The sequence below is a fragment of the Anguilla anguilla genome, chromosome 9 (assembly GCF_013347855.1).
Source record: "Anguilla anguilla isolate fAngAng1 chromosome 9, fAngAng1.pri, whole genome shotgun sequence".
NCBI lineage: Eukaryota > Metazoa > Chordata > Actinopteri > Anguilliformes > Anguillidae > Anguilla > Anguilla anguilla.
Window position 1 is genome coordinate 38,655,218 of NC_049209.1, and position 7,907 is coordinate 38,663,124.

A 7,907-nucleotide genomic window follows, 5' to 3' on the forward strand; every position below is an offset into this window, starting at 1 on the left:
TATCAGAATACCCAGATAACTGGTACCCAGTTAATACCCAATGCACGCACTGCAATGATCACATGTTGAATGGACTGAATTTATATAGCGCTTTTTTACCCAAAGCGTTAAGGAAATTACTTGCAAACCTGAAAGGTGTAAGTCATTGTGCCTCAATCAACAAAATAATTAATAAAAAGCTGTTGAGCCATGGCAAATTGAATTACCATGAACGTATTCATTGTTTCAGTCTCTTGAATGACTTATGTCTTTGGCTGGTGGTCGGACTGAATTAGAATTATAGGCCAACATTTTAATATATATGGCTTCTAGCTGACAAGGGTACCTTTTATTAGAATATTACAAATGGCAAATGTTAACTTTAGTATAGGGTATAGGCTATATTAGGTTTACTGTGGAGATGTAATAGCTCAAATAAAATCTACACTTTATAGTAAGGGTAGGCATTTTGCTATTTGTAATATTCAAATTAGACTTACCAACTGTCATCCAGAAGCCAGCATCCATAACTATGTCACTGGTCACAGTTGCTCCAAATGTAGCTGTTTTGTGTTCTCCCCGGGTATCTACCCACAGCATCTAATACCCTACTTTGTAAGTGGCACTGTAAGGGTAACTCCGATAGCCGGAAGAAAACAAACGTGGCAAAGCAGCAGTGAGGTCAAAGAACCCGGTGAATTTTTTTTTTTTTTTTTTTACAGTGCTAGTTCTCAAATGAGTGCAAAAATATATACAGTGAACAAAAATACTAGAAGATAAAAACTGTACCTAACAAAAGGAAAAAATAATGAAATAGAAGAAACGCAGTACTTTACTAAATTTGGCTATGCCTTGTGGCCCAAAGTCTGCTATGCATGTTGAGTCAGCACTGCCAGGAGGAACTCAGTGCTTTATACAAGCAGCTCCTCCCCTGGCATGAACCACCATATATTAAATACATTAGCTTAGAACAGCCACCTACAATAAATGAACAATACAAAAACATGAAACCAATTTCATAAATAATCTACAACCCTGAGAAAAGAAAATAAAGGCATAAAAGAAAATATCTACACACCAATTTTAAGTAAATACAAAAATTCCTCCCTGTAAACTGAGACTGCAGTGGTAGCTGCCATCTACCCCCATCTACATTAAGTCTGTTCTGTAGCTCCGTTTGGCAGTGCTTTGAGCTCAGACACAGAATTGAGTACATTTAACATGGTCAGTGAAAATAGCAGTGATATGTGTTATTCAACCAATCATTTAAACAGAAATATTTACACGCTAGACATTTGACACAAACAGTAAAAATAACACATTGTTACAAGTACATGAGACATTCGCACACACACATACAATCCCACATATAATATTTCCATTTCTTTTTATAATTGGTGGCTGGCATCAAGTGATGTGAACCAGGTGGTCCTGGGGGTGGGATTACACCCATGTGATTTCTTTATAAGCTCAGGGAAATGCACATGGCGTGGTGGAAGACAGGTGAAATGGCGGGCTGATGCAAATGGGTTTGCGCAACTGGTTGCATATTCTGCTGAAAGACAGTGATTGTGAGCTTGTGAGAACCTGTTTGAAATGTGAATAGGACGTTGGAGCACTGGTGGCTTAAATTTTCGACTACGTTCCCGAATTGTAATCCACCCGCCTTGCTGCAAAGGCTCAGCCGGGGTGCTAACTGTAGACAGACTAACTGGTGCATCCGGAACCGAGAAGGATTCTATAAACTTCTCACTATCTAGAATTTCATGTAAGGTACGGATGCAAGTTTCCAATTCAGCAATCTTCTCCGTCAGCCTAGCATTTAACCTACACTTATCACAGGTAAAGCTATCGTTAATGGCGGAGAAGGAGTAACTAAACATATCGCACAGAGCAGGAGACAGCCCAAGAGGGAGAGAGAGGTTGAGAAAGAGGGGATACCGGAGGGCAGAAAACCATTAGACCTCGTAAATTACTTGCGTTTTATCTGGCTGATTAGGTAGAGTTAGCCGAATAAACATGGTGCTCACAGATATCAATCCTCTTCACTTTTCAACTTACTTGTAATATGGGGGTTTTGTTTGAACAAAAAGGCCAAAATAATATCAAATATACACTTGAAAGCACAATACAATCCAGTAACAAACTTTTTCAAACACTCCTCATTCTCTCCACCACAAAACCAAGTTGCTAGTGCAATTGGCGCAAGGAAATCGTGTTGGTGACACGATGTGGTCCATTTTAGGTTTTGCTTTCAATATCCGATGGAAAACTTGGTTTTAAATGTAAAGTGGGATTTTCATAGTCAATAAATGATGCTGGTCTAACGAACGTACTTTTATGTCAATACAGCTATCCTACAATTGTAGGTACTTAATCTCAGAAATATAAAGTACAGACATGGTAATGGAAAACGTTGGCTAGTTAAGCTAGTAGCTCTGCCCAAATATGTGCAAACTCTAAAATAATTTCTTATCAGCATCTAACACTGTCCCTTGCTCTTTGGAGGCTAATATAAATACCTTAAGTCTTGAACATTGTATGCATGACTGCCTCTTTCTGATTTTACAATCTTTTGTTGTATGGCCCGAGTCCATTCCCAGTCCTGGTGTCTCTAATAATGATATGCCTAGTGCTAGGGTTTCACGATCGAGACTTCTAATTGTTCTTTTACTTTTAATTTCTGGGAATATTCAGCCAAACCCTGGACCTGCCATCGATCTTAGTTTTACCACACCTGCAGATTGTAAGTTAAGAAATGGTATTGGTCTTTTGCACATGAATGCGAGAAGTCTCATTCCTAAACTGGATCTTATAAATGTGTGGGTCCTTACTACTGATCTTGATGTAATTGTCCTGTCTGAATCATGGCTCAACAAGTCTATCCCCAACGGGGTTATTGCCATAGACGGTTATAATATCTTTAGATCAGACAGACCCAAAAAGGGAGGAGGAGTTGCTATATATGTAAAATCTAAATTTAATTCTGTGGTTATAAAATCTATGTCGATTCCAAAGCAGTTCGAGTTTCTTGCTGTTAAAATTAATTTATCTAATGATTCTCATTTCACTGTGTTAGGCTGTTATAAGACTCCTTCAGCTTCAAGAGATGCTATTGCTCCTTGCGCGATCATTTGGCAGTTTGGAATTTAACGACAAAGAGTTTGTTTTAATGGGGGATTTAAATTGGGATTGGTTAACTCCTGTTTCTGACCCTTTCAAATGCATTTGTAACGCTCTTAATCTCTCTCAACTTGTCAGTTTTCCTACACAACCCAATACGAAATCACCTGATAAATCTACTCTTATTGATTTGATTCTTACCAACACACCTCAGAAATACCAGGCGGCTTCTGTATTCCCAAATGACGTCAGTGATCATTGTGTCATAGCGTGTGTCAGGAGTACGAAAATATCTAAAACTAAACCCCACTTTATTTTTAAAAGAAATTTTAAGAACTTTTGCGAACAGGCATTTCTTCATGATTTACACACGTGTGACTTTCATTTAATTGATTTTATTCCTGACGTTCATACTGCTTGGGATTATTTTAAAACACACTTTCAAGCAGTTACAGACAACATTGCTCCATTAAAAAGGTACAAGGTGAAAGGGAGAGATAACCCCTGGCTTTCCGCTGATCTTTTAGATATGTTTCATCAGAGAAATATTGCTTGGGCCAAAGCTAGACAGTCAGACTCTCAAGCTGACTGGTCCAATTTTCGGTTCTTAAGGAACAAATGCACTGCTCTGGCTAGGAAATTTAAAGCAGAGTTTTATATGAGCTCTCTTACTAATAATCAAAACAAATCTGCCAAATTCTGGAAGACCATCAAGTCATTAGCTGCAAACGCCTCCACTTCTCTCCCTCAGAAAATTATGTTGGATACTCAGCCAGTGACAAATAAGGCTGATATTGTCAATCTTTTTAACAAACATTTTATATCTGTGGGTTATATTTTTAACCATCTAAGCATGGGGTCACCAGGAATTATTAAGCCTAAAGTTTCACTGTCTTCAGCTGGAACTGAGCCTTTTGCTTTTCACTCAATTCCTTCTGCTCATGTTCTTGAAGCATTAAGGAAAATAGATCCTAGAAAATCAGTTGGTCCTGATCTATTAGTCCCAAGGCTTCTAAAGCTTGCTGCTGCTCTTATTGCAGAACCCCTCACCCACATCTTTAATTTGTCTCTTTTAACGCACAATCTGCCCAATGATTGGAAAGCAGCCTATGTGCTCCCCTTGTTTAAAAGTGGTGATCCCTCTGACCTCAACAGTTACCGTCCCATTTCAAAACTCTCTATGCTGGCAAAAATATTTGAATCCCTGGTAAATTCTCAGATCAAGCAGTTCTTACATGATAGCAATATACCTAGTAATATGCAATCTGGTTTCAGGTCTGGTCATGGTACAATCACTGCAGCCTCCGTAGTAATCAATGACATAGTCCAAGCCCTTGACAATAAACAATACTGTGCTTCCCTTTTTCTTGACCTTTCTAAGGCTTTCGATACAGTTGACCACTCCATCTTGGGTCTAATGCAGTTAATTGGTTTTCAAATTATCTTTCCAGTAGAACCCAATGTGTATTTGTGGATGGCCATAAGTCCTCCATTCTGGAAGTGATTAAAGGAGTCCCTCAAGGCTCTATCCTGGGTCCTGTATTATTTTGTATTGATATTAATAACCTTTCGCATGTTTTAACCAACTCTGATTGTAATATCCATTCATATGCTGATGATACGATTCTTTATTGCTGTGCCCCCATCCTTGTTCAAGCTTTCCAAATACTTCAGAATGTTTTTAATTATATTCAGTCTGCACTTTTGGATCTGCAGCTGGTTCTTAATGCAGACAAAACCAAATGTCTAGCGATTTCAAGGACTCATTCCCGATCCTTGGATAAATTGAAAAACAGCACTGTTGATGGCAAGTGTATTAAAAGAGTTTCTTGCTATAAATACCTTGGAATCTGGCTTGATGATAAGCTTAGTTTTAAATTGCATATCGATAAATTAATTAAGAAACTGAGAACAGTTGGGGTTCTATTTTAGGAATAAATCTTGTTTTAGTTACAAAGTTAAGAGGAGACTCATCACAGCTACTTTTTATTTTACCTGTTTTAGATTATGGAGATGTACTTTATATGCATGCTTCATCTTCTGCATGACATACCTTACGTTTCATTACAGGTGCGAAATATTTAACCCATCATTGTCTCCTATATGAATAGTCTGGGTTAACTTCTTTACTTCTGCGCAGATTGACCCACTGGTACATATTCATCCACAAAACAATAATTGGTCTATTCCCTTTCTACCTCAGTTGTCTGCTAATTAGAAATTCACATAGTTATCACCTCTGCTCTAGGGACGTGATACTCTTTAAAGTCCCTCGTCCCCCTACTGAATTCGGTAAGATGAGTTTCAGATATTTTGCACCTTACAGTTGGAACAATCTGCAAAAGAATTTTAAACTTGATAAATTAATTTCAATTCTGGACTTTAAACATACAATTCATGACTCTGTGACCAAAGTATGCTCCTGCTTTTAACCTCTTCTCTACTTTTAATTATTGTTACACCTCTGTCTCATTCCACATTTGATGTTTGTACATTTTGTTAGGTGTAAGTCTTGTTGGGCAACTTTGTATTTCATGTCAGGTCCCCCTTGCAAAAGAGATTTCAATCTCAATGGGGGTTTCCTGGTTAAATAATGGTTAAATAAAAATAAAATAAAAAACACTAGCCTACATATAGAAGTGTAGTACACACACACACACACACACACACAAAATATTGGCTAGTGGTTGTACGCAGTAATATTAAGTAGACTGAAGAAAGAAATTGTTGGATTTAGTAAATCAATACAATTGTTGGATTTGCAGAATAAAACTGTAGGCATGTTGCACGCAATGAAGTAGCCTATATGTGACGTGCAACTTCATCAGTTAGTCCTACCGTTCTTCTGAATAACATTGCGTGCAGCCACTGTCAAAACTTTTTGTCTTATTTTTGTGGTTACAGTACCACCCCAGAACCCCTGCGACATACCTGCCATGAGAAAATAATTATCTTGCACCAGTTTTTATACGACCAGTAACATTACCTACCGGACCAAAGTGCAAGGCTGATTTTAGTGCTCATTATTCTCACAGCCATCTGCACTACTAATACAGTCAGTCTGTCGTGTCATAAGCAAGGTAGCTAACGTTAAACTTGGTGAAAATGGCGAAAGCAGAACTGTGTAAACTGTGGGTGTATTTTGTGTATTTAAGAAATATAAATGAGATTCCCACAGAGATTATACAGATGCAAAAGCAAAAGTGTTAATGTTTTATTTTGAGTTACCCAGCAAGGCAGTGTAATGAGTGAAAGGTTTTCATGAGTCCGAGGGGGGCTCGAACCTCGCCTATCAGTCATCCAAAAGTGTCAAAGTCAGACACTGTACCCGGTGAGCTAACAGTGAAGGAGATATACAGTAGGAATAGCAAAATGTAGCTGTTTTAAATGAGTGCAGTAGTGTAGATGTCATTGTGCGTGTGCATTCAATGTGTTTATTTGCTGATATACCTTAAATGTCCAATGGGGAAACATTATTTGTGGGCTTGGTACATTGATGATGTAATCAGGCAGGAAAAAGAAGGAGGAGAAAAACTGAAATCCCCTAAATTTGGAGCTTTATTGTGTGGACATGTGAAGTTGTCTGTGAATTCTGTCTGTAGAAATGGGGTCAGAAGGTACAGAAATTAATGTTTTTAAGGGCTGAGAGTCTGTGGTCATTGCAGTTATTTCTGTGGGGAATCCTGAAAAGTGCCGAATTCTCTGTGCTGTATAGGTATGGGGCATGCCGCCCCACCAAGGCGTAAAATTAGGATTCCTTAACGTATACACACAATAGGCTACAGTAGCCAGAAAACACTGCTGGAAGACAATTCACGTGAATATGACCAAAACAAACTTTTGCCAATAATCCTGAAATATTTATTGAAATATTTAGGAAAATAGTGGGAGACACTGGTCATTGGAGACATAGAGAGGGTAATGTTTTACCTGAATGTTGGGTATGTTTAACCTGAAATACAGTATGTAAGAGAGAAATATGAGGCACCTATTGTCAAAAAATGATTGATTGATGCCCCGCCCCCTTAATATTTTGCCCTCTGATATGGTCCGGTTTTCTATGATGTACATATTGTCAAGATTTGATTGATCAGTTTGACCTTTTGACCTCTGATATGGTTTGGTTGGTGAGGGATAAGGGTATGGGGAAAGGGTGGGGTTGTGGCTGCCAGATGGTGGGGATAAAATATAGAAAAAAAAAAAAAATTTTAATAAATAAATAAATAAAAATAAAATAAAAAATTTAAATGTTCAGAATGCTTGGTGTAACTACACTCCTTGTGGGGCAAAGTGTTTGTGCAACTTGAAACTTAAAAAAAAAAAACGTTTTATCCTTTACCAGTAAAACAGGCAATATGTGAGAATATGTAAGTAACTAAGTTTTAAAGCAGTGCTTTGGACGTTAGTTTAAAGAAAACAAGCCCAGGCATGTATGCATAGTCTTAACAAGCCGAATCGGAGAGTGTTAAATCGGTATAAGAGAGGTTTTTAAGAAAGTAGAAAAAAGGACAAGCGTTAGTTACTTAGCTGATTTCCTGCGACAAAACAGAAGCGGAGGGTCTCTAGGTAGATGTTCACAGCTGAGTAGCGAGGATCAAAATGGCCACAGCGAGCCGGTAAGCATGGACAGAGTTAGGGAGGAGCCACTGTAGCTTTAGAGCAATGCCCCCCACACAAAGTTTCGAAGAGCCCCATCAATCAATAGTCGGCGACGTTTTGTACGCCGGGAGATGCAGAAGACACGTCCGTGACGCAAAGTGGGGATGTATCGGAACAGGTGGGGTGTCCGTGTGAAGCGCGGGCCC